Consider the following 21,728-nt stretch of genomic DNA (forward strand, 5'->3'; position numbering starts at 1 on the left):
AGGTCTCTCAGTTGATTAGAGCTTATTTCATTTTGTGATGGCCAACCTGGGTGAAACGTCTCAGAAGAGACTGGCTGCAGCAGAAGCTGGATCCTGTCACCTATAGGATTGGTGTCCAAAAGAGTTCATAAAGGACAGTGCTGTAAAACTGTTGTAGAGGCATAAAAAAGCTTCAGCTAAACAGATCAAAGGAGCCCAGCAGCTTTGATCTGGTACTGCACAAACCACCATCACTGCAGATGGGTGGCTAGGAAGAGATGACACAGATGGGCTGCTGAACATGGCATGGATTGTTTTGGTGACCTTCAGTCATGTGATAAGTGATGGGATGGTTGCAGCTTCTGATGGCTAAAAGCCACCATGGTTGGTGGTTCCCAAAACAGTTTTAGATTGTCAAAAATGATGTGTCAAAATCCATGACATTATGGAAATTCACAAAAACTTTTCCAAATATATGATGAAAAGACAGGGTGGATTAAGAAAAAAAACAAAAAAAAAAAAGAGGAATACATGCCAGTCTAAGCGGAACTTTTTTCATGAGGATATCCAAGGGCTGAGGAGAGCTGCATCTTATTTCTCAGAGATACCACACTGGAGCTGGGTACACCTGGCCATGGAGCTCCTTCAACTGAGCTTTGTGACGAGGCAGCAGAGGCAGAAAATTATGATTCCGGCAGCAGCAGATTGCACCGTTTGCATTTACAAATTCTTACCCTCATCTTGTCTATTGTAGTTTTATTGTTTTCCTAAGTGTTGTGTATTTCATAAATATATATATTAATGGATATGCTTATGACTCATATATATATAACATTCAGTGCTACGCCACACTATATAGATGAATGATTGGAAGATATGACACCCAACACAGCATTTATGTGTTCTGCTGCTTGTTTTCCTGTTCACAGAGGTTTATTTATTTTTTCTCTCTCTCAAGTTCAAAGCATGCTACTCAAATAGCCCAGAAAAGAAGAGACATGTCACTGAATATGTGCTTTATTCAGCTTTGTGAGTATCTGATTTCTCTCTGCCACAACTCATGTTAGTTAAGCCCAAAAAACACCTATTGTACCTTGAGAGCAGGACCATCTGGAGTTCATTCTTGTAATTGTTTTCAAACAGACAGTCCTCCTCTGAAAAATATGCATTTTGAAGTATCACAGGGCGCGTTTATGAGTTTATTGGGAAACAAATATTTCATTTAATTCTGAAAAAGATAGTTTCAACATCATAACTAATAATCCTGATATAGAAAAAGTGGGAGTGTGTACATGTGTGTGTATGTAGTATGGATACATAATCCCATAGTGGCCCACCTGCAAGCTCAGAATTGGAGATGACAGTCAGGGACAATTGATTTTCCCCTCTAGTTGCTTGGAGAATGTCTTTTTCATTGAAACTCTTTTGTCAATTCTTTGCAGGAATTGCATCTGGGAAATTAAAGACATTCAAACTTGAAAGGAATTGCAGTGCAAATGCATTAGCATCAAGACTTATTTGCATCTAGATACATATTCTGATTGCATCTTTTATAGGTGAGTAGAGAACACAGTGTTTGTGGGTTTTATGGGGATGCACCATGAGCTGATATTGCCCAGGCAGAATTTGGAAATTGATGTACCTAGTATAATCATATGTTTTCCTGTCTGACACTCAAGAAATGTAGGTTTGCTGGGTCTGATTTCTAAAAGTAACCAAGCAACTTAGAAGTCTATGATCAAAAGAGCATTAAAAAACAGATTTGTGAAGGAACTGAAATAGCTAAGGAGGTTTACAAAGCCTGGAGACAAGTTAGGTACCCAGGTCACTGCTGCTTTTCAATACCTTGCCCAATAGTCCTTTTAGCTGTTCTGCAGTGACTATCTGTAGGTGACTATCTGTATATTTAGATGCTTGGATATCTTTGAAAATCTGTCCCTGCACACAGAAAACATCATCAAGACTTCAGCACACTGGAATGATAAAATATTTATTTTCTCCCTAAGAGCTTTTGATAATTACCTGTCCTCTGTCATTCTTATTTACTAGTTAATGAAGCAGTGCTCCTAGGAACTAAAGAGGCAGCATTCATTTTTCTCAGTGTTAGACATTTCCATTGTATGTTTCATCAGCACAGTTTTTCCCTATTCTGATGGAAAGTAAAAAGCACTACCAGCACATGATTTATTTGACCTGTATTAGACAGCTACATAAATATGAGGTGAATCATGCTTAGAGATGCTTCTTTCTCTCCAGTTCTCTATCAACAAAATCAGGAGAAGCAGCTCAGGTGTATATGTCTAAATTAAAGATACAACATCAGGAGGAATGCAATTCAGCAGATCCTGGGAAACTACTGTTATTATTTCCAACTACTTGGCAATAGAACACGGGTCCTGCTCAAGAGGAATGGGGAGATGGGAAGAATCCAGAAAGGTGCTACCAAAATGGTCAGTGGTCAAGGACCTACAGTGGACAAACTCCAAGGAGATACTGTGGAGATGACTATATTCAGTGTGGAGAAGATTAAGGAAAGATACTGTGACACCTGACAATTACTCAAAATGCAGTGGTAAAGATGGCAGTACAAATCTCATCTCTAGTGGCTGATGAGGTAAGAAGGGACAACAGCCACAAACTGAAGTGGGGAAGGTTCAGACTGGATTTCAGCAAAACAGTTTTCAGAGAAGGTTTGTTTAGCAGAAGAAAAAGGTGTCCAGAGGTGTGATAAACCTCTACATTTCGGGAGGTGCTCAGGACTCAGTTAGATAGAGCCCTGGCTGATCTGGCCTGGTGACAAGTTAGTCCCACATTGGTGGAAGGTTGGCTTAGAGACCTCCAGGTCATGTTATCAACATGTCTTTAGCTGCCAAAATCCCAGTCTTTTTAAGTCTGAGAAACTGAATTCTGAACACTGAACTGAAGTCTGAATTTGGTGGTGTTTGCAATTTTTCTGAAATGCTTACACTACCCATCTCTGGGTCTTTTCTCATTCTTGATGAGCACAAATGATCATTTGCATTTTCAAATCCCCTTTCACCCAGGGGAATATTCTTTTAACCTACTGATGACATAAGAATGATATGAAGAACTTAAACAGATATTTAACAAGGCATTGAAATTGGGATTTTTTTCTCACAATAACCAGAAATTCAGGGGTGGTTCTTACCGTAGGGACACTTTGACCCATCCCCACCAGAACTTCATAATCCTGACTGGCATTTTTGTTTAATTTTTTTATTCTAGTAAGCAGAGGCAGCATAATGCATTAGAAACCCTTTTTGGTCAGCTGGAACTGCCCTATGGAAACTTGTTAAAACACAAAACTATTTTATTTTATTTTTTAAAAAATTTTTAATTGTGTGTTTGTTTTTTTTTGGTTTTTTTTAAACTAATGCTAGGAGGTGAGAAGTAGTTCTTATTTATTCACTCACTTGTGTTGTAGATCTCTAGGGATTTTGCCATCTGTCCCCAGGCTTACAGAGATAGGCGTGTGTCATCTTGGGCTGAGAGTGATAACCAATGCATAGGAGAAAGCTTAAAAGCTCATTTACAAGGTAATGGAAATGTCTCTGCTTCCTGAAATATAATAACTAAATATTTTAATCTTGTAACTACTGACTTGGTAATGAATAACCTGCACCCTTCTTGTTATGTATAGCCTGCTCCATTCTAGTTATCTATTAGTGTTTTCTTAAAACCCTCTTGTGTTATACACACGCATGCACTCATAAAATCCTACTACAAAAATTTATGTGGAGATTACCACTAGTCAAAATGCATTAGAGCTACCACCAGAGAATTGTGAAAACCAGATTCCTTTTCCCACTGATCAAGATTCAGAAATAAAATGTCTCCAAACACTGGGAATATATTTGCAAGGATTGTAGGCTTTGTTTCAGATGCTTAGATAAATATAAAACTCTGAAACCTTTCACTTGGCTATTACGAGCAGTTATGCAAAGTCTGACTTCTTCTAAGTCAGTAATTGAAATGAGATATGTGTGTAGAAGCTGGATAGAAATGTCACACTGAAAAGATGAGCATCTAAAATGGAAGCTTCCTCAGATGCTAAATATTTCATTTCTACTCATGAGGATAGCTTTAGTGTACATCATTTAAAATCATTCTTTCTCCAAGGCCATGGTAATTTTGGAAGCGCAGGAGCTCAGAAGATTTCTGCTCATGTCTTTATGAAAGGGAGAAGCCAAACCAAAACAAGCCAAAATAAGCCCAAACAAGCCAAAACAGCAAAGGCAGGGTCGAGAACAGAGAGTGGGGTGGAATCACACTAGAAGGGAAAGACTAAGCACAAACGTTTACACCACTGATCCTGTTTCTTCCTCTCCTTGGCTCTATTTTCCACAATTTTACTAATTCACTCAGGCTAAACAAAGAGGATGCTCAGAATTTGATTCACTGTGATTCTGTATGGTCTATAGCCCCACTCCAGTGAATGCAACTTTGTGCAGCAGCCTGGCAGACACGCGTTGAAGGAGGCGAGCAGCCTTCCCTTCCACAACTCCCACTGGTCCCCATGACCTTACTTGTGCCATGCTTTGGGAAAAATGAGTGGATGCCTATGGATCTGTGTAATTTGTGGACATGTGAAAGGCTACAATGTCTCACTGAGCGGTAAAAAATAAGGACCTTTGAACACAGGGCACAAACCACCGCAGAATATAATAGCTTGAGAGATGAATTCATAACACAAATACCTTGAGACTCCAACTACAAGTGTAAACAGAAACAAGTTTCCAAAAGGCCATTTGCAGCTTGTTTCTACTAAAATAAGGAGAGTGGAGTAATCTTTCTAATGCTGCCATGCCTCCGTCTCTCTGGGTGCCTCCCAGTGAACCCTGGCCCGCCCCGGGTCGGCAAACAGCGGGGGGGCAGCCCCGAAGTGGCCGACAGCGGGGGGACACTCTCTGGTGCCCCGAGGGTACTGAGGGCAGCTAGGCTAGTCGCCTTTGCAGCAGAAGAGACGCTGGAGACATCGGTGGAGGGTAAAAGGCCGACTCTGAACAGGGGGCCAATCCAAGGTTTATTCGGAGCTCCCCAGAGAGCCCCACACCTCAGGGGTGCGCCGTGCTCAGAGTAAGACAAAGGAGTCTCGAGGTTACATTTAAAGGGGGGGAGGAAACCGAGGGTAGATACATTTGCTGACCAATAAAGACCCTCCAGGGATACAGCCTTAGGGGATGGACATTTGGGATAGCGTATAACATCATCCTCGGAGGGCTGACCCCTGGCTTCGGCTAATCACTCGACAGCTTTGACCGAAAGATCTAGATAGAAGGGATGGGATGCTGAGTGACTGACAGAGAGCCAGGGAGGGGATTTGGGGGATATCTCAACACAGGAGAATGGTTACACAGGTAGAGGAAGGGGGTACAAAAAGGGGTACATCATCTGGGGAGAATAAGGGGGTACAAAATCCAACTATTACAAAGTATTACAAAGTATAAAAGCACGCTGCAACACTGCCATTCTGTCCCTCTGGTGAAAAGATGTACTGAGTCTGAGGTCAATTAATTTGTCATCCAACGTCCCTGTCTACTTTAACTTTGTATGGGCTGAATTGTGACAAGCAGAGCCACAGTTTGGGAACACCACACTCACAAAGAAAAGTGCTGTTTTCCATGCTCAGGAGTTCAATGACAGTTTATGTAGGAAACCAGAGCCACACAACTTTAGGAATGGAAGCTTTTTCTAGGTTTGTTTTGCTGCTGTGTTTTGACAGCACAGCAGCATGAATGAGACAGAGATTCAAATATGTCTAGGAATACACCTTCTAGGAGTCAGGACTCCCAACCTGGCATATGGGTAAATATCCAGGTGTACATGGCACAATGACATACTGAATGTAGGTTTTAACTATGGCACTTATTGTGAATGCATGGCAAGCCCCGTGGCAGGGAAGAACGATGCATCTGACTCCATGTTGTCAGAAGGCTAATTTATTGCTTCATTATACTATATTATATTAAAGAATACTACACTACACTAAAGAATACAGAAAAGATACTTACTGAATGCTAAAAAGATAATAATGAAAACTCATTACTCTTTCCAGAGTCCCAACACTGCTTGGCCCCAGTCGGCCAATGAGTCAAAACAACTCACACCGGAGATGAATCAAACAATCACCTGTGGGTAAACAATCTCCAAACACATTCCATGTGAGCACAACACAGGAAAAGCAAATGAGATAAGAATTGTTTTCCTTTTCTCTGAGGCCTCTCACTGCCTTTCATCTTCCCAGGAGAAAAATCCTGGGTGAAGGAATCATGTTCAGAGAATACGAATGCCACCGGCACCTGAACTAGTCTTGCTTCTCTGGAGCAAACTGCCAGAGCAAACTGTCTCTGATGGGAGTAGAGGTCTGTTTTCTGGAGAAAAACCACAGTCCCCAGTCCTCAGCATGGTGCTGCAGAGCCAGTGTGAATGACTCACTCTCACTATGCAGCTAAGAAGGAAGACAGGCATAAATCCTGGCCCCACTGAAATCACTGGCAGGCTGAAGGGAGGGATTTATAATTGACCCAGGTACATCCAGAATTCCACACCATCTAATTTTCAAGCACTTGTGATTTACAAAGGTGAATCCCAGCCCTGCTATAAATAGAAACAGGACACACAGGTAAAATAGAAATCAGAGTTGTGTTCAACTGCACCAGTTCTGAATTTTGCTTTTGGATTTTCCTAGTCCCAAAAACATATTGACTACAGAGTTTGTGCATTTCAACTTTAATTAGGTAGATACTAATATGTAGCATGAATTAGTCCATTAAACAATTATAACTTTACTTCTGTAAAACACAATATGTGTGTATGTGAGAGAGTATATGAGCATGTGCCTCCGCCAGCTAGATACTGATACTATGGCCTGGCAGATGTAAAAATCAATTTGTATGCAATGATAATGTTATATCTTCTAATTTCATGAAAATTCTGGAACTGTGGATTCATATTGATTTCTTCATGCTATTTTAGGCTTCATTCTTAGGAATTGATTTCAGCAGTCATTTAGAAATATATATCAGTAAAACTGAGTAAAAGCTACACAAGCAGATCTTCTTTAACACAGATTAACCCTAATACTTCTCATTGATTAAGTATGACGGATATGCAGTTCTACTCTTTGTCATCATGCAAGGGAGAAAGGTATGAGGGCCTTTATCAATTACAAGAAAATGAGAAGAAACCATAAATTATTGGGCTACTGGATGATTAATACATTATGTTTTGCACAGAATCAAATGAAATTATAGAAAGTTTCATTTAGTATAACTAAATGATAGTGGTTGAAAAATGTATACTGCAGCATGCTGTGGTACATAGGGCCAGCACAATGACCGGCCATGAGCAAATCTTCCCTGTATCAAGGACACCTCCTGAATCTGTACTCTGTTGTTTATGTGGGACACTAAAAATGAAGAAATAGCAGGCATTCAGAATGAATGAGAAGAGGAACTTAAGATAATGTGGGCAATACCCTTTTTGATAAAAAGTACTGCAACACAGTGGCACTGCTTGCCCAAGTTCAGGATGATCCCACTGAATTTCCAAAGGGATTTAGAATTCAGTGTTAGAATCTGAAGCCCAATGATTGCAGCTCTGATCTAAAACAAAAATTGAGAGCTAAGGTTTTTTTAATGCCTATAAGAAGATCAAAGGGTCTCCTTAGCAGATGCTAGTGAGTTTCTTAAAAGGAGGTGCTTTTAGGGGGTTTCAGACTACACTAGACAAAAGTAAACAATACTGGTTTAAGTCTGTAGGACAATATGAACACCTAGGGAGAGCCTAACATATGTTATTTATATAAAATAACAAAAAAACCCCACAAACATCAAATCCCCTTGGGGGATGCAGGAATCATTAAGTGATGTTCAGTGTGTCATGAAGAAGGCCGGACTAGAAAATCATAATGTCTTCACCTGACCCTATTGGTCTCCAAAGTCTAGGGAAGCTCATGGCTAAGAAGCAGGTTAAGATACACAGATGGCTGCGAGTGGAACTTACTCTCTGACCTTCAGCTCTGTGTGAGACATACATCAGGGTTATGGCAAAATTCATCATAGTACAAGACTAAAAGATTTGTGTGGTACAAGATTAAACCAGTAGAAAAGCTATAAATTGCCTCTCTCTAGAACAGAAACTGGTTGTTTGGGGTTTTTTGTTTATTTGTTTGTTTGTGCCAGGTCTGTTAATAAATATATTGCAGCAGATGGAAGAACTATTTCCTTCTTTCTTAGTCCCTGTTTCATTACTGGGAGCACTGGAGTCCAATACCATCTGCCCAGAGGCAACACTTCACTCAGCTCCTGAGTGAAAAGTCACCTCACATCAGCTCACATATCAGCTTCAGCTGAAAGAAAACTCCCTCTCTGATAAGATGCTCCTACATTCCACCAAGTGTTCATGTTTTATCTTTCCTGAGAAAGTTATTAGTGGTGCTAAAAGCACTGTATTCAAAAGAGTCAGTCTACAAAATGACGTCAATATGCCAAACTAGTTTCCACATTACCCAATCCTCCTCCTCCTGGTTGCTCCTGTCAGTCTTGTTTTATTCTGTAAGAGCTTAGCAATGAATCAAGAGCTTGTGGTGCCAGGTACTATACAAGCACAGAGAGTAAAGGTGTCTCCAAGGCATTAGAACCAGCAACAACAGCCAACAGAGGATGCAAAAGAGTACTGATAAAGAGCAAGATGGACTGGTTGTGTCTGTGGCCAGGTGGTTTGAGCACACCAATAGTCTGTGTGGAGTTATTGTGGATCTAATGAGAAAGAAGAGGTTATGAAGGCTAAGAGAGTGATGCTGGAGGCACACTAATGCACCACTACTGTCCCAAATGCAAAGGACAGCAGGCACAAGTGTGTGAAAACACACACTTGAAAGGTATCCAGGTTAGGAAGGAATGCTTGCAACAGGTGAGGGTCTGGTGGTAACTGAGATGGGTCTCAGAACTGACTTTTCAACACAAGGGTGAAAGCAGTCCATTAAAGAAGTCAGACAAAAATAAGTAGGTTGGGTTGCTGTAGTATCAGAAAGGCACCTGTCAAGGATTTAGAAAAGAGAATTACATAGTCAGTAATAGGAATATCATCTCCTTTTTAACTCCATGGTGACTGGGTGCTGACAGGCCAAGACAGTATTTAGCAGAGTAGAGAAAAAGGAAGGTTGATTGTGGAGAAAAGAAGATGGGAATTATCCAAAGGAGTTTCAGTTACCTGGAAACCTTCAAGCAACCACCAAAATATTGCTGCATCCAAAAATTTATTATTTTCTATTGACCTATTCATAAATCCTGGCATTTCTGTTTCTTCTATTTATAGTTATTCTGGCAGCACAAAACAGGCACATAATTTATCTTGAACAACCTTGTATCACAGACACAGTCTGAACCCCCACCTGTTACCCTAACTCATACATTTTTTGAGAGGGAGAAATTGTGGCTGCTTGTTCAGGATCCTTCTCCTGAGAAGAAGTACCCTGTCCCTTCCCAGAGAGGTGAATCACAGCAGACAGTATATTTGTGAGCAAAAGTGCTGGGGTAATTCTTGCCATGGAGAGTGGGTTTCCAAAGACAGGGCTGCCTCTGTCTCCTAAGGCTGGCCAAGAGCAGCTGAAAATCTGACTTGTTCTCTTTTCTGATTTCATACAATTCTCTCAGTATTAAATCTTTTGCATTCAGCATAGCTTCTTAGTGTCTCCTGCTTTGCTCCCTGGTTTGCTCCTCACTTTATTTTAGATTCAGTTTGCCAGTGGATTTTGACTTTTTGAAGTTTGTCATAGCAAAATATCTTCTTTCTTCTGGGCTGTCTTTTAATTGTCTCCTTTTGAAATTGACTCCTAAATTTTAATGAAGGAAACCTCTTGTTTGGCCCATAAATTCAAATGGTCTGAATTCTTTTTTTTTTTTTTCCTGTCCATTTCAAGGCATCAAGCCAATCAAGAAACACTGAAAACGGTCCAGATATATCCTTTTCTCTATTGTCTTTCTTCTCTACACGAATTCCTCCTCCAAGAGACAGAGCTACAGCTATCACTGTTCTTACCACAGTCCTGTGACATCCCATTGGAAGCACTCTCTCCAGAACGAGTCACCACAGGGCAGAGCAGTGACATCAATGAGAGCACATCAGCACATTAACTGAGTGGCAACCTGGACTTTGCTGTCCTGCTCCTGAACTGCTGGACAAAGACAGCAGTGGGTATGCAATGTCATATGCTTTTGTCAGCTAAGTTGAAGTTGTGTTAAACATTTGATCTCATTCACAGGAGATTAGAAATTAAGATAAATAATTTTCCTGATCTTTAAAATACTTATCAGAACCCAGATTTGAGAGAAAAAATGACAAATAGCAACAATATCATCTCTCATCCTCTTTCCACCCCTCTTTTTTGGGCATCTTTAGCTGTGTGAAAGACATCTTTCAAGGAGTGTCACCTTTGTGTCCATTCTTGCCTCTGTTCTGTAGCTGCCCCGTGGCTCCTCCTGATGCTTGTGCAGCACCCACAGCAGCCTGAGCTATGGCTACATCACCAGGAGCTGGGCTCTGGGGCCTTGGATGCAGGAGGCTGACCCTGGGGTGGTGTGAAGGGGTGGCTGCCAGGGCTGTAGATAGAGGTTTCCATCTGCATTTTGTGGGAGTAAACCTCCATCTGCAGTGTGTGGCTGAGTCAAAGCCTGAATTTGCCATGTGGAAGAGCAATACTCTGTATTCATTTCAGCAAATAGCAATTTACATCCTGACATAGAGAGGCCAGTGGGATCTGCTAAGGAAATAAGTTTCAAACATCCTCCACCCAGTTTTTCATCACACCCAAACCATTATTTGTTCTCCTTGCTGCCATTCTCTGTTTCTGAAGTTACACTCTGGCATTCTAACACAGAATGTCAGATTTTCTACTAGCACAATAAATTTCAGGGATGCTGCAATGGAAACCAGTCTGGTCCTGTTGTAGAGTGTGAACATGGCTGAGCAGTCAATGCCAACTGAGAAAATACTAATGGTTTTGGGACTGAGCCACAGCACAGGCCAGGGAAGAACCTGAAGGAGAAGAATGTTTACATTGAGCAGCTGGTGTCATAGTGACTGACTGTGTTGGGCCCCACCAGATTTACAGTGACAGGTATGGCTGAGACAAGATTGTCTCTGGACCTTGATCTCCAAGCCATGAAGGCTGGCGTGCCACCAGACACTGCCAGAATTTCATCTTCTGCCAACCACTCAAAAGCAGGCCTAGATTGGATAGGGTTTAAAACCTTAGGGAAATTTTGATGTGTTTGGTCCTACTAAACTTTTTGGAGTGACAACGATGAAGGTGCTTATTGAGGTCAAGACAGTGTGGCATAATGTGATTTTAATTTTTGAGGAGCTTGAGAAAACAGAACATAATAAATGACATACATTTCTATCTATTGAGCAAGGCCAGGTCCCTACAGCATCACAATGCCTGTACAGAACATGAGTGAAATAAAGCTGCGTACTTTAATTCTTGGAATTTCCATTTTTTCCAATTACCTGCTTTTTCCATACCTTCATAATATGCCTCCTACGGCTGTGCAGCACTGGGGAGCCTGCTGTCTGCCCTACCATTCATGCTGGCTCCTGCCCAGCACAAATTCCTGTGTGACAGGGGCAGAGTCTTCAGATTCTTTTATTGTACAACTTGTTTCCCCACTCAGCTGTAGGTGCTTAAGACTTGAGGAGGAAGGCCTTTGTCCCCTCTTGGAGCAGCAAGTGTGCCAGGGTATGCCAGTGGGAGCTCTATGTCTGTTTGAAAGCTGTCCAACAAGATTCATTGAGGTCCATGAGCAGGGATGAGTCATGCCTAACCACCTAACCTCAGCATCAGACCTTGCTATTAATTCACTGCTTACCAACCTTAGTGTGACATTATAACGCAGCAAGCTGGAAATGCTACCTTAAAAAAAAGTTTTGAGCCTATCAGTCACTGCTCTGCCTGAAGGTCAGCAGATGTTAACTGAATTGTGTCCAGCATTCCTCTTCTCCATGCAGTATCCATCCTATCCACAACCCTCAATGATATTTACAACAGTGCTCACAAGAACTGTACAGCTAATTCTACCCCCCTTTATGAGGCACTCTTTTTTCCTCCAGGAGACTCTTCCTTACCAGGTTCTGTCTAAGATTTGGTGGAACCAAAGAAAGAACTGACAGCAAAATTACAGTGTTTATACCAACACAGTGGTATGAATTGAAAATAATAATTTGAATTGCTGTAAAATAAAATAGAGTAAGAAAATGCTGTGAATGTATACATACACATACATATTTGGACACATCTATAGACACATATGTAAAACCACAGAACTGTTGAGGTTGGAAGGGACACTTGGAGTTCATCTGTTCCAGCCCCACTGCTCACAGTAAGGTACCTATGGAAGGTTGCTCAGGATGTTGTCCATCTAGGTTTTGAATATCTCCAGAGATGGAGACTCCATCACCTCTCTGGGAAACTGGTTCATGTGTTCAACTACTCTCACAATAAAAACCCCAAAACTTCAAACAAATTTTCTTGCATTCCATTTGTGCCCATTGCCTTTTCACCTGTCTCTGGGCACTGAGAAATAAGTGTCATCTTTAGTGCCTCCCATCAGATACTTTACACTTAAAGGTAAGATATTCTTGAGCTTGCTCTTTTCCAGGATGAGCACCCCAAACTCTCTCAGACCCCACTTGCATCAATCCCTTACAAATTTTTGTGGTGCTTTCCTGAAGTCACCCCAGTGCGTCCAGGTGTCTCTCACAGTGGGAAGCCCAGCACAGAGCCCAGCACTCAGCTCCCTCACCAGAGCTGAGCAGAGAGGAAGGCTCTCCTACCTTGACTTGGCAGTGATGTTCCTCCAGATGCAGTCCAGCCACACAGTTTATCAAACAGTTCTCTCAGTTTTGTGTTATCTGCAAATTTGCTGCAGCTGTGCTCTGTCCCATTGTACAGATCATTAATAAAGATATTTGACCATGTTGGCCACAGTATCAGTCCATGGGGTACAGAGCTGGTCTCCAACTGGACTTCACACTGCTGATTGCAAATCTCTGAGCCCAGCAATTCAGCCAGTTTTCAGTGCCCTTCACTGCTCATTTATCTAGTCCATGCTTCATCAGCTTGTCAATGAGGATGTTATGGGAGAGAGTGTCAAAAGTCTCAGTAAAGCAATAATAAACAACATCTAGTGCTCTCTCCTCATCCATTGAGCAAGTCATCTCCCTGTAGATATCAGGTCAGTCATGCCTGATTTTCCCTTTGTATATCCATGCTATCTACTCCTAATCACCTTATTGTCCTATATATATATATATATATATATGTATACAAACACATGCATGAACGCATATAAACATATTCACATATACATTAAACATAACAATTCAAATTATTGAACATGTATATATGGTTCAAATAATCCAAAAGTTCCTAGGCCTTAGCCGTAATTGCGGAAAATTCTTAGACAAAATTTGCTTATATGTATTTAAAAATCCAAAACCCAACAACAAATCGAAGCAGCTAACAGGGGTTTAGCATGAGTAAAAAAATGGGCCAGCCAATGAATCTACATAAATATAAGTAATGCCAGCATCCAGAACAGCATATTCTAGCTGTCCCGTCTAAAGGAGACACCACACATGAACTGTGAGCTGCATTCAAAGGTCAGTGCCAGCTGAAGGATTCAGAGCCAGGAGATGTGAGCTCTGCGGGATGGGCTTTATTCTGACATCACTGGCAAGAGCTTTGCACAAGCAGCAGGCCTCCAGTATGAGCTGCTATTTGAAATGTTATTAGTCTTTTCTTGGAGTGTATTGCCTTGGCTGCAAGATGAATTCCCTAGATGGTACCAGCAGATGATGGCAGCATGCCTTTGCTTCAGCATATAAATATGTGCACTGATTAATATTTGTGCATCTCCTTCAAAATTGGAAGGGTTATGCAACTGCAAATTAGACTCAGATTTTAGTGTTCTGCAACTCTTAATGTTGCAGATCCCCAAATGCCTGAAAGGTTCCTTGACCTTTTAGGTTTCACAGGCTTAGTCAGTTCTCCAGGATTTTGCATTGGCATCAGTCTCCAAATGGTCAGAGGAGCACAGCTGAGAGCCCCTGAGCTGGTCACTCTGCTCAGCTGCACGTCTGCTGACACCCTGGAACCCCCTGTTTCCTCTCTTCTAAACTGCGTACAAAATGCCATCCAGTTTAGTTATGCTTCTGCCTTTCTTTACAGACCATACAAGGATATGCACACTCAAAACTTTCATGACATGTCTGTCATCTGCCATTATTGCTTCCAGAGGAGGTGCTAGAATCTAAGATAGTGCTGCTCACTATTCTAATCTGACCCTAAATCAGAAAACTGCTCTAAATCAGGTTGCTGGTTTGTGATGATCAGAGACAGCCAAGATGGAGCTGGGAAGTTGATCTGTGGGTCACCGTTAGGTCCAGGGGTGACTGTGCACATCCCTGGGGAAAAGGATGGGCTGAGGCCAGACCAGGACATGGGCACATGGATGGGAAAGACTCAGTGGAGCCCATGGCCAGGCAAGGCAGGACTGTGTGACCTGCAGACTGGCCCTGCTGCAGGATCACTGGGGCAGGGATTGGGTCTTGGGGAGCTGCCATGGGGTTCTGAGCCCTGGGCAGGGAGGGGGGAACCCTGGAGAGGGGATCAGGGCCACCAAAACCTTCTAGTGCAGTCGGGGCACTGACATACACGTCTCCAGACAATCCTACTGTGTTCTGATTTTGATTTTGCTTTCCAAAATACTGTGATAATCATTTAATGGTAATAATCTAAATTAAGTCAATTAGGCTAAAATTAAAGGAGTATCTTAAATGACAGGAGAAAATTATTTACCTTATTCTACTGCCTGAGGACTCCTAAATGCACAAGTAAGTAAATACATTTAAATGCAGCTGACAGTATTTGCAACAAGTGTAGATGTGAAGAATGCTGATGAGTGCACAAATAATTTCATTTCCATTCAGTCATCCCAAGCAAAGTGGAATGCTGCAAGTGAACAATTTCTACTTTGCAGACTTAGACTTTACCCTCGCCAAAAACCAACAGAGAAATTAATTGCCTTTTACCAGCCCCCCATTCTGCCTGTGAGGGTGCAGGACCAGAACAGAGTTCTGCTCAACACTTGCACTGTGGGGCTCTACAAATCTGTTTGGACGTGGAAAAACTACTCAGGGGACAGGCTTTGCACCCATTAGTCTGGCTGGTCTGCTTGGGCTTTGCTTCTGAGTTTAATCTGTGCCAAGGTGAAGTTTTGGCGGTAACAGCTCAAGTGCCTAGGTCCTTTGGAAATGTTTATTAATGGCAAAAATGTGGAAATGGGAGCCAGAACTCCCATCTAGCTCCAGAGAACTCAGCATGAAAAAGGTACTTTGCCAAACATCTTGGCAAAAGCCAAAACTGCTCTTTCTGTCAGTAAACACTTTAGGACTGGTCCCAGAGTTATAATCAAGAAATTTGAAAATAATTCAGGTGGTCAAGAGAGGAAAAGTTACTTCCTGCTTCTATCCTGTCACTCCACACATGAACTAGCAGGGACGGTGATGGATCCTCCTTTCCAGAGTATCTCATGGCAGAACTGTATTTTAAGTGGAAGGAGAAGTTTTTCCCCTTTATTTTCTCACCAACACCTGCATCTCACCTGATAAATTGTCAGCAGGAAATAGAATAATGGAATCATATCATGATTTTAAGTTGGAAAGGACCTCTAAGATCATTGAGTCTAACCACTAACCTGGCATGACCATGTTTATCACTAAACCATGTCCCTAAGTGCAACATCTACACACCCTTTAAATATCTTCAGGGATGGCCACTCAATCACTTCTGTGGCAGGCTGTTTTAGTGCTTCACAATTTCTTCAGGTATGAAATTTTCCCTGATATCCAATCTAAACCTTCCCTGGCACAGTCTGAGGCCATTTCCTCTTATAGCTTGTTACCTGGAGAAGAGGCCAACACCCACCTGGCTACACCTCCTTTCAGACAGTTGTAGAGAGCAATAACATTCCCACTGAGCTTCCTTTCCTCCTGGCTAAACACCCCCAATTCCCTCACCCACTCACCATTCCCCAGACCCTTTACCATCTTTGTTTCTCTGCTTTGGACACACTCCAGCAACACTCAGAAATTATCTGAGAGGTACTGTTTTCTCCAAGTGGAAGCAGGTTGTTCTGGTACCAACTGAGTTTGAAAGGAGTGCCATTTCCAGAGGTATTTGTTTAGCATGGGTGAGGCTATACATGTGTCCAGTTCCAGGCACCCACTTAAAGATGATTAGGGAGAAGCAGATTTCCTAGATTTCAGGAATGCTCTAATATTGATAACGACAAATGACAAGAATGAAGCTTTTGAGCCTGTGTAGCCTTGTATGATGTGTAAGGAAAGGCATAAATATAACCAAAATGGATGACATTTTGCAACCCTCATCACCACAGAGACAACTGGCAATTGAGGAAATATGTGTCTATAAACATAAAAATGTAGACATTTGTGTGCCATATAATGCTAGCAAAGCAAGTAAATAAAATTTGCTATTGCAGTATGTAAAAAGTGAAGGTTTGAATCACTGTTATTAGAGTTGATGCACATTCTTTTTAGTCATTTTTGTTTTGAGAAGATACCAGTTGTGACTGTGTGCTTTAGTTACTGAATGTTAAGGAGAAAAATAAGTAGCTCCCTGCAATCTCTGAAACACACAGTGACAACTACAGAAAATGTGTTTTTAGCTAGGGCAATGCTTTTCAAGGTGAGGATAGATGGATCTAATCTAATCTATAACACAGCAATAAGGACCTGGATATCCCAATCTAGCTTTACAGGACTCAAGGAACACAAAAAAATCTTGGTGATAATCCAAGCATAGTTTGGGATGTACACATGTAGAACAAGAGCTGAAGGGACACTACTATGAACACACAGAACTTCAAAGCCCACATCCTCAAAGATCTTTTTGAGTGCTCAAAGTCTCCTTTGCATATCACCAGAGTTTTCACAATCAACACTCCTCTAAACCCACAGGCAGCAAAGTTTTGGAGAAGGTTCACACAAACAGGCCTGAACCCTGACAATGCTCCAGGGTTCTCCATCCCTAGAACTTTTCAAGACCCAGCTTTATGAAGTCCTGGGCAGCTTAGTCCAACCTCAAGCTGAACCTGCTGTGAGCAGGAGGTTGGACCAGAGGTGTACAGAGTTACCTTGCAAGCTGGATTACTCTGTGATTCTGTGACTACATGGGGTATGGAGCCCTGAGTGTCAAACTGGGCACTGCAGCACGTTCAGTAATACAGACTGAATACCACAACCTCTCCTGGGTTCTTCACTATCTTGATAGTCCCTTTATGGACCCCCCCAAATATCTCCCCAGCCATCTTGAAGTGGGATCACTCAAGTCTGCACAATGAGGAACTGAGCTTTGTCTTTGTCACAGTGCATGAAAACTAACAAAGAAATCCAAAACAAAAGACAGGAATAAACTGTAAAGGATCAGAGTGCCCAGAGTTCCCCAAAAACAGTGGGTTTTCTGTTTAGTTAAACATCTTCAACTACCTGGCAGTATAGGTAGAAAATACCTTATTCACATATGTAAAGGAGTCTGAACTTGGAGGTCAGATGGCCATACTAATAAATATATAAGAGCAGCATTATTAAGTATTCTAGAAGGATTTCAGGAGGTTAGGAATACAAAGTGGAATTAAGGTGAGATTCAGTCTGGAAAAATACAAGCTAAACACTGAAATCCTGAGCTAAATAAAAGAATAGCAGTTGTGTGGGGGCTCGCTTTCTGGTGAAAGTAACAGATGAACTAAGATGAACTCGAATACTAAGAGTATTTGAGTCAGATCAGAACAATAGGACCACCTGAAGTCTCTCCAACCTGCATATTGCTGTGATCCCTTTTCCCCCCCTTCACATTATTTCTTTTTCCTGCCTTCTCTCTCCAGCTGTTCTGTTTGGGAACAGAAAGGAAGCATGATGCCTTAGCCAGCTAACATCGCACCTTCTGCAAAACTGCAGAGAGCCTAGGACCAGAGAGGAAGTGAAAAGCAGTGGTTAAGCAGTTCAACACTTGAACATAGCATGAGGTATAAGTAAAAGGGGGTGAAAACCCTCTGTTTCTCCAACAGCAAAATTATAGAAACAGCAGGAAGGCAGAAAGTTGCCTTACATTATGACTCTCTTCCCTGCTCTTTTGTGTATGTTTGCCCTCTTTGTCTTGAAGGAAGAATTACAGCAAAATCAACATATTTTAGTTAGGCTTTGAACTTTTCTCTGAAATATCAGTAATTTCTAGCCCTAGTGATGTAAAGAAAGGCTGCCAAATAACAACAATGTTCCTTACAAAATTTCCTTGAGCTGAAGGTAAAAATTGAAAACTGTAAAGCAAACATGGTCCATAAAGCATCCAAGGAATTAATCTTTTTATTCTTTCCTGCCTCTGTAATAAAGGATTTACAGTACTTCAGAAGTGTTTTAGGACTGAGCCTCCTGTTCTCAAACCACAAGCTTTGTTTCACTGTTTAATGCAGGACAATGACAGCGCTGTGCTTGTAGCTTGCCTCTTTATTCCATTAAATACAAATGAATATGATCCCTGTTATTCACCTACATTAATTTTTAATTTCAGTGAAGAAAGAAAGAAAGGAAGAAAAAAAATCACTTGGATTTGACCTAAAACACTGGTAAAGGGATAGTTTGAATAACACACTGTATGGGAAAACACATAAGAGAGGACCAACTCTGCAGTGAAATCTGGCCAGAAAGTGATGCTCAGACCATGCTCTAGGCTAGAGACCAGATATGAACTCTACTTTTACAGTTCAATCAACCTTTTAACCCAATTTTATCCAGGAGCACCAAATATTGATACAGACCACAGGAAGAACTAATTTTAGGGATTAAATAACGCACCCATAGCAGGTGCCCATAATATACCCCTAAGTGTCCAGAAAGTGTATTAGTGGAATTTTTCTATTTCTAGAGAAAGTATTGCAAAGCATAGAGAATGAGGAGGGTGAATAACATCACTTTCCAGTGTGTCAGAAAGAGGGGTTTTTTTGAGCTAAAAGTATATTAGTTTCCTTAAATACTTTCGCAATTATCAGAATGCTATAATGCATAATACTCAGCTGAAATCCCAGTTTAATTACCACTTTTATGTTTAAATTTGATTCTTTATCCATAAAATACTGTGAGGCTTCCTGGTCGTATTTAATATCCTCACTCTGATGCTCTGCATGTACCCTGAGCAATGCTCACGTGAAGCAATGCTGTTACACTTTCCAAGTGCCACCTCATTTCATGCAAAGGAAATTAGATTCCTTTTTTAATTTAATCTCAGTTCTATTTAATTAAAGTCTTAAGAATTGTTTTGTTTTTGAAAAAATTGTTTAATAGAGGCTTTCAGATAAATCATTCACTATGAGTTTGAATTTTATACAAAACATTTTAGGCTATGAATAAATTTCTAAGTGCTGGCAGGACCAAAATGCTAAAGAGCTGGGTGACAGGGATGACAAAGAGCTTCCTTATTTCTGCCTCAGAAGAGCTGTAAAAGGAAAGAGTTTGTGATCCTTCTCTGGTATCTTTGCTATTCATCTTGTGTGCATGGGTTTGGGGAGGAAGACTAATGGAAGAACCGTTTATGCTTCTTATTCCTCTTCCATATTTTTTTTCATTTGCATTATTCCTGAATAATTTTCCTTCCTTCATACTAGTTAAATAAGAGTGTTTGATCTAGGAACCAAGCGGAGGACACTGTGATGCTGAGAAGCTTTATGGAAATGATTCCTGACTGCAGGCATCTCTGAATCAGAAGCATTCAACTTGAGAGACTGAGAGCAGCAAGATCTGCAGAGCGCTCAGCTCTGAGAATCTGCTTCATTAGCACCCATTTTTAAAGCATCACAATGGAGCAGCCAGACACTGGGGATGCTAGCTGGGTGTCAAACACCTCAGCAGGCATTTCCAAGCTGTGATAACTGATCGCTCAATATGCCTGCTTTCAAGAACTCCTGCTCTGCAGGTTGAAACATCTGGGGGGAAACTCACAGGGAAGGAGGGAGTGGAGAAGAGACACAAGAGACATTTCTCACCAAAAACATTTCACAAAATTAAACCGAAAAACATAATGCGCACAGTGTGTTTCTGCTTAAACAGAAGAGCATCGACACACAGAAAGGTAGGAAAGTACAAAGAGGATTACAAAATTGGACTCACTAGGCTAAAAAGGAGACACAGACTTAAGTCACTGAGAAGTACAATTAGGTCTGGAAGAAGTAAATGCAGACAGCTCCCTGCTCTGGAGACAGAATTTGGCTTCCAGAGCAATGCTTACATCCATTTCGAATGGAAAAAGCGTCCTAATCATCCTGTATCTGAGGAATTGGAAGGAATATCAAATCAGGGCTTGAACTCCAGGACACATTCTGCATATCATATTTGCAGCTCATGCATATTCTGCTCAGTCTCTGGGTGCTTTCAGTGGAGGTTTTGCTGTTAACAACCCTTCTCAAACTGTTCTCTGCCTTTTCAGTCTTTGTTTTCAGTATTATTTAGTTTTCATCTCACTACTTTACTTGGCAATATATGAATGCTCTAGAAGTCCACTCAGGAATATTGTTTTCTTGGTCTCCTTGACCCATCAACCTGCTTCCCATTTTCTGAATGCCTCCTCCAGCTCCTGCCTGTCTTGAGGGACAGCCCACGCTCAGGGGTGTTAGGCACAGGCCAGACATGCTCTTTTGGCTGCAGGTATTGGGAAAGGGCGCTGCTCTCAGCCAGTCTCGAGCTGCTCACCAGCCCTCTCCTCACCTTACAGCAGGATAACTGCAGGTACAGCTACTTCATCAGCTCATCCTGTCAGAAAGATGGGTTTTATAGAACACATCTTATAAAACGCGGTTATAAAATGGTGTTTAAGGTAAATCAGGTTGTTTTGGTAGAAAACACTTCAGGAGCTGTGAAAGAAGGAGACACCAGCCCCCTGTTGGGAGGCTGGGGAAGGCAATCAGGGGCAGCAGAGGGTTGGTTAAGAAAGGTCATATCTTCGACCCTGTGTAACTTGCAACTGCTCCTTATATTTGACCTTAAACACATGAAATAAATACACCTAGGTCACTGCATGTCCAGTATTTAAAATATATTTATCTTGTTTCTTCGCTTGCCTTGATTCCCATAAGTAAAAAATGAAAAAAAGTATTTATTTTTTTCTCTTTTTAATACATGTTTTAGACTAAGATTTTTGAAAGAACAGACTTTCTAGTTTAGTCTTGAAGAAGTCTTCATGCAGTGCCACTCCTTACTGTGCCAGGACCTGTAGGCAATACTGTACTACAAACAATAAACACTATTACCATCTTGAAATTTCTTAGTTGCACTGAAGCATTCTTCAACACTCTAATAGTTTGTTTCAATTTTAAGAGATTTTCCATATAGCATGTTCCAAGCAGCAGAATTAGATATGGAAAAATCTGTTGAAAGGACCTGCTGAGCCCAAACTTTGTTAGAAATTGAACAATCACACAAGTGAGATTCACATTATAGTGCTCCTTAACTTGGACAAATTGTATGTCCCCTGGAAGAGCTTCCACAGCATGAAAACCTTGCATTGCAGCTCAGCAATTAAGTTTACCCCCATGCAAGCCATCAAAGCCTTGTTATATTGAGTAGCCAGGGTCAGAACTGGAAAACAAACAGACTGAAAG

This window comes from Onychostruthus taczanowskii, unplaced genomic scaffold (genome assembly GCF_017590055.1).
Source record: "Onychostruthus taczanowskii isolate IOZ18803 unplaced genomic scaffold, ASM1759005v1 scaffold105, whole genome shotgun sequence".
NCBI lineage: Eukaryota > Metazoa > Chordata > Aves > Passeriformes > Passeridae > Onychostruthus > Onychostruthus taczanowskii.